Source organism: Myotis brandtii, unplaced genomic scaffold (assembly GCF_000412655.1).
Source record: "Myotis brandtii unplaced genomic scaffold, ASM41265v1 scaffold786, whole genome shotgun sequence".
NCBI lineage: Eukaryota > Metazoa > Chordata > Mammalia > Chiroptera > Vespertilionidae > Myotis > Myotis brandtii.
Genome location: NW_005371157.1, coordinates 603,602 through 609,730, shown reverse-complemented (window position 1 = coordinate 609,730; position 6,129 = coordinate 603,602). Strand labels below are relative to the sequence as shown.

General features: G+C 64.0%; 1 protein-coding gene across 1 annotated transcript in view; it reads right to left on the bottom strand.

The window, feature by feature from the left end:
- MAD1L1 (MAD1 mitotic arrest deficient-like 1 (yeast)) overlaps positions 1 to 6,129 on the bottom strand; it is a 150,711-nt gene that overhangs the window by 51,404 nt on the left and 93,178 nt on the right. The gene's annotated exons all lie outside the window — the stretch shown is intronic.

The window sequence follows — 6,129 nt, the reverse complement described above, 5'->3', positions numbered from 1 at the left end:
CGCCCAGAGCCGACCTGTCTCCCGCTGTCGGCCCCGCGCCCGCGCTCTCCCCACGGCCTCTGACTCAGCCGCCACCCAGCATGGACTTCATAATTAGTTGATGACAAGAAATCCAATAAGTGAGAAATTAAAGTTACAAATCCAACTGGAACTGGTCACATATCCGTGGAAAATTTGTTTCCACAGGAAGGTTTATTGAGTGTCATAATTTTATTGAAATCCTCTATCTTCCCACTGACTTTTATGGTTCTGAGCTGGTTACCGAGCCGCACGCCAGGGCCGGGGAGGGGTTTCCTTCATAAACACGCTGTAATCGCGCTGTTATTGACCATAAATCCCACCCGCGCCTGCCTCTCCGGTTCCAGCGCAGCCTCGCCGTGGCCAGCAGAGAGGAAACTGTAAAATGGGAAGTTGTTGTACGTTTTAGAGAAATTGTTTGGTCGCTGAACTGTGCTGGTTTGATTGGATAACGACTTTTTAATGACTGATTCCACTCGTGGGGCGTTCGCTTCGTTTCCACTCGAGCAAGTGTGGCGACTGACGGCTGCGCAGCCGGCGCCCGGGCTGCCGGGGAAGCGAGGACACTCGCCCCAGAAGCCCAAACAGGATGCGTTTCCCGGTGCCGAGCAGGCCGGCTTGGGAGCAGTCACGTTTGCCCGCCACGTAATTAATGCAACTCAGAGCATGGAAGAGCATTACACACAGGATATGTGTGGGGGGAGGGTGGCAGAGGAGGGTGCCCGGACCACTCGCCCCCCTTCCACCAGGGGCCGGACAGGCTGCCGGGCAGCAGAGGGTCTGCACGAGATGTGGGCCGGCGCCCAGTGCACCCAGCGCTCCTGGCCTCCAGAAAGGGGTCTCGAGCCAGTGCCCGACTCGGGGACGAGGGTGGGCCACTTCCTGGAGTCGGCGGCTGAGTCCAGCCTTGAGCACCCCTGGCCTGGCTGACACAGTCTCGGGACGGGCAGCCCCAGGCCTCGCCCGGGCAGTCTTCCTGCCCACCTCCCTGTCTGCCTGCGGCTCTGAGCTGACAAATGCGACAGGTCAGTACCAGGACCCGGTGAGGCCTGCAGCTCTGAGCACGCCCAGTAGGAGCCCAGACCCGAGGGCGGCAGAAACGGAAGGTCTTGGCGAATCGATGCTTCCTGCGGGCACTGGGGGAGGGGAGCCTGGGCAGCTGGCAGGTGTGGAGGAGCACCCAGCAGAGCGGGTGGGCATCACGAGCAGGTCCAGGCCAGTTTTCTGGGGAAGAAACTGGGCTCACAGGTGCCACGTCCAGGGACGACAGGCACTGGCCGGCCAATGACCAGCTACCATCCCCAGGTGAATGTAACCGGCCGAGCCCTGCAGCCGAGGCCCAGCCTGGGCAGCCCGAGCAGGGACGCAGGGGCAGGCGGTGACCGTCCCCAAACACGCGAGCGCAGCGACACACGAGGGGGCAGGCCATGCCACCAGCTGCCGGGGCCGGGACCGATGGGCCAGGAGTCCTGGCAGGAGAAGGTGGTGACACAGGCTCCCGTGAGGACGCGAGAGGCCCCGTCCTGGACAACAGCAGAGGCCACCCGCCTCCCATCTGCCCCTCAAGATGCTGAGCCCGCCCTCACCTCACCTCTACTGGCCCCTCTTCTGGAAATTTCTCCCTCAGCCCTGCGCACTTTGGGCATCGTCTGTCCGTATTTCCTCTACAACCTCAGCCGGGGAGGGAGGCCTCTGACCGGCCCCCATGCCCCCGCCTGGCGCTGCCGGGTGCCCGGGACGCAGGGAGGGAGGGTTTCTCCCGTGTGGGGCAGAGGCTGGCTCGGGAGAGGGAGGGACTTCCTGCTCCGTCTCACGTCAGCCCTCCTGCAGGCAGAGAGAAGGCTCATGTGACTTGAACCTGGGTCTGAGCACGGAGACCCAGTGCTGGGCTCGCAGTGGGCGGGGGAGTGCAGGCCTCCCCTCTGAGCGCTGGAGAGGGTCCCAGGGAAGGCTGGGCGCGGAGGGTGCCAGGGGCTTCGGGAAGCCTCGAGCTGGGCTTCCCCGCTGGTCCGGGTGGGGAAAGGCCCGATGAGCGGGAGACGGGGCTGGCACCGGCCCCTCCCAGGAGAGCCATGGGCTGACGTGACCTTCAGCAGCTGGTCCTCTGGGAGGTGACTGTGCTGAGCGGTGACGTGCTGCCCAAAACACGGGGGGGAGTCCCACCCGCGTGGGAGACAGACACACACCTGGCAGTGGTGCTTCGTGCACCCTGGACAGTGGGGACCCAGCCTCTGCCCGGCCTCCTGCTGGCATTTGCGAGACACGCCTGAGGGCAGGCTCCTTCTCCAGGAGCAGCCCCATCTCCAGCCTCAGGCCTCGGCGTGGGAGGGGCAGGAGGGGAGCAGGGAGCCCTGAGGACAAGGCCAGGAGCCACAGTGCCCAGGGCCGCTGCCTCGAGGAGGCGTGGAGCCCACCAGGAGAGCCCGGGACAAGAGCTCGGCCCGAGGGAGGCCAGCGCCCCCACAGGAGGCGAATAAGAGGAGCTCCTGGAGGCCAGCGGGCACAGGTGGGCGCAAGTGCCAGGCCAGCTCCCAAGTCAGAACAGGCTGGGCGCAAACCCTGGCTTCACACTGACGCGCTGTGACCTCAGGAGAAGCGATCGGCCCCTCTGAGCCTGAGTGCTCGCCTGGGAAGGGGGAGCGCAGACCCCCTCAGGGTCGCACGGTCACACAGGAGGCAGCGCGGCCAACGCTGTCCCCTGGTCCTTCCCACTGCATTGCTCTTCTAACTGGACAATGGCCAGGACGGGCAGCAGGAGGACAGGGAAAGGCCAGCCGCTCCGCTCCACTGCCCAGCACCCCCACTTCAGCAGGCCCCTCAGTAATTCATAACCCACTTCTCCGGGAAAGACAGAGATGGAGAGCCGCCAAGGTCCCAGAGCCACGAGTGTCCCGGCCCGCCTGGTGCCCACCGTGTGCTGGCGGCACGGTGAGCGCGAGGCCCCGCGGCTCCCATCCCACCTGTGTGCACTCTCCTGCCGCCACGGCCACGGCCTGGTTCACTCTCCTGCCGCCCACGGGAGCCTCGCTGGTCTGGAAGGAGTCCCCAGGGGCCGCTTCCCACATCCTCGGCGGCTCCTCCTCCTGCCCCAGACCCGGCTCCACAGGTCCACTACCTCCACTCCACTGTCACTCCACACCTTTTTAATTTTAATTTTTTAAATGTTTTCATTGGTTTCAGAGAGAGAAGGGAGAGGAGGTGGCGCCGGGCTAGCTCTGAGGACCTGGCGCTGCGCTCCCGGGACACAGCACCTCCCGGTGTTAAACTCCAAAGGCGGCTGGGGAAGGGGCTTGAAGTCGGGGCCTCTCTACAGCCGTCAGCACCTACACGCAGCTGAGCAGGAAACACCCAGCCCGCAGGCCCCGTGCTCCGTACACGGACCCAGGCCCTCGGCCAGACGGGCTGGGCCGGGAGACCGAGCTGCACCTGAGGCCCAGGCTGCGGGTCACGGGAGGGAGGAGAGGAGGGCGGATGTGGGGCCTGGAAGGGGCGCCCGGAGCTTCTGAGCAGGCAGAGATGAGGGGGTGACCCGGGACCGAGCTGACAGTGAGATGCGGGAGCCAGGAGGAGGGCAGGAAAGAGCCACGCCCCCGGCCCGGAGGCAGCTGTGAGCACTGGGAAGTCCCCCTCACAAGCCCAGGAGGGAGGGGTCACGGGTGATGGGGGCCCGTCCCCTCCACAGCCCCACATGCAGGAAAGCTGAGACGGCAGTTCAAAGCCAGGCTGGAGGGAAAGGGCTCTTGTGACGGAGGGTGTCAGAGTCATCAAACTCACTACTGCAGCTGATTGGTGAAAAGGCCCGCTCAATGACATCTTAAAAAATAAAATAAAATAAAAGGCCCGCTCGGTAGATGGCGCGTGAACCAGGAGTCCCTTCAGCAGAATGCAATTCTATTAACTGCCGCCCAGGAGCATGAAGGCAGCGTCACCAAGTGCATTTCCCGCTTGGCTTGCCGCGGAGATAAGGCTGCAGCCAGCCTAGGGCACGACACCACCTGCTCAGGCGGGACCACAGGAGGCGGGGCCAGCGGTCACCCACAGGCAGCCTCCCCTCCCTGCGACCAAACGCCCAACCACCCAGCCCTGCCCTCCCAGAGCCCACAGGGACAGTTTTCTGTTGACTTTTGGAGAGAGTGGGAGGGATGGAGGGGAGGGAGAGGGAGAGGGAGAGAGGCACATAGATTGGTGGCCTTCTGCTTGCACCCTGACCCAGGCCAAGGTCAAACTGGCAACCCAGGTACATGCCCTCGACCAGAAATCGAACCCACGACCCTCCAATGCGCAGGCCGATGCTCTAACCACTCAACTTCCTGATAAGCAAGAGAAGAGAGAGAGAGAGAGAGAGAGAGAGAAACGTTGATCGGTTGCCTCCCATATGCACCCCAACCAGGGATTGAACTTACAACCTGGGCATGTGCCCTGACTGGGAACTGAACCGCCACCTTTTGTGGACAGGACGACGCTCCAAACACCCAGCCGGGGCCAGTGACGGAGTTTCCCACCCACTACCCTCCCAGGCGAGTGCAGAGGAGGCCCTGGGGCCCCAGGTCATGCCACACCCCAAGGGCTCTGCTCCCAGCGGCTTTCTTGGGGCCTCGGCCCCTCTGCCGTCCATGGCTGCGCTGTGCCTGGTCCCCGGCTGAGACCGCATCCCTGCCTGTCTCCCAGACCACCTTGCCTGCTCTGCTGTATTTCACTCCCCGCCTTTCCTTCAGCTCCTTACAGAGACCTTGTGGCCAGTCCACTGAGAAATGATCACTGAGCTCATTTCTGCTGGGCTCCCAGGCCCAGAGCAGCCCTGTGAGGGCACAGGCCACGGACCTGCGGGCTGTTGTCCGGAGCTGGCGCTGTCCTCCCTGCAGGGCCGCAGGCGGGGAGGCAGCCCTGGCACCTGACCTGTGCCCACACGGGGCGCCCGGTGCAGAGAGCAGGACTGTCCCCGCGGCCCCACTGTGAGTCACTGAGGCCCGGGTGGCCTGACTTCCTGTGTCATCCCCCCGCCACCCACCTACGTGCAGCCGGAGGGTGGGGACGGCTCTGTGCTTCTCCCCAGCAGCCCGTGTTCTCACAACCCCACCTCCTGCTAGAAGCTCCACAACACCTCCTGTGGAGGAGTGGGAATCAATTGAGATTTCCTGAAGCAATTTCCCTTCGCTTTCACGCGGCGCTGTTACAGATCCGTCTCATTTACGGAGGTTGTGTAATGCATCCCCAGCATCCACTCCCCACAGCAGGCCCCCACCCACCGACAGCGTGGGTGCCGCGGGGAGCGGGCGCTCGGCCTGATGCTCAAGCAGGGAAGGGGCTGGGCCCCACCCCCAGCCTCGCGGGCCTCGCCACCCGTCCCATCAACACGGTCCTGCAGACAGGACGCTGCAGCCGAGGGAAGAGGAGACGCCTGCCTCTCCCCAGGGACGACCGACGCAGCAGCCGGTGCCAATGCAGCGGCTTCGCGGGAGGATCTCCAAACCCTCCGGGGAATTTACCGAAAACCCGCGTGAGAGGAGGCCCACCGTCAATGACTAGGCCGCCCTCGGCCTCAGCTTCCTCAGCCTGGGCGCGATGCAGCTCTCGCCCCAGGTGCCTGTCATCCGTGCAGAAACTGAGGGTCACTGGTGCCTCCTCCCCCTCAGCCTCGGGGTCACTATGATTAGCCCCACCTTCTGGGAATGGCCTCCACTTATTAAAACCAAACACCCGTGATTGCAACTGAACCCCCATCGGGTACCTGTGGCTGCCTCGGGCTTTCCCAGGCTGCAGGGGGGTCGGGGTGGGGGGGGACAGGAGCCCCGTGGTACCCCAGGGCGGGGCCTGCTGGGGGGAAGGGTCCCAACACACTGCTCCCCTCTCTGGCCATTACCACAGCTTCACATTCACTCGCGATTCTCTGCCTGCTCCACGCAAGGCCAGGGCCAGCTCCGCAGGCAGGTGAGGTATATCCCTTCACCGCTCTACGCCTCTTCCTTGTCACACACCAAGTACCTGGCCAGGGAAGACGTTAGAACGTATTTGCTATCACAGCCCTGGCAGGAAGGACTGTGTGCCTTGGCCCGTCCAGGCCCCTCGGGCAGAGGGCACGGGACACGGAACAGACAGCTCTCTCTGCCTCCG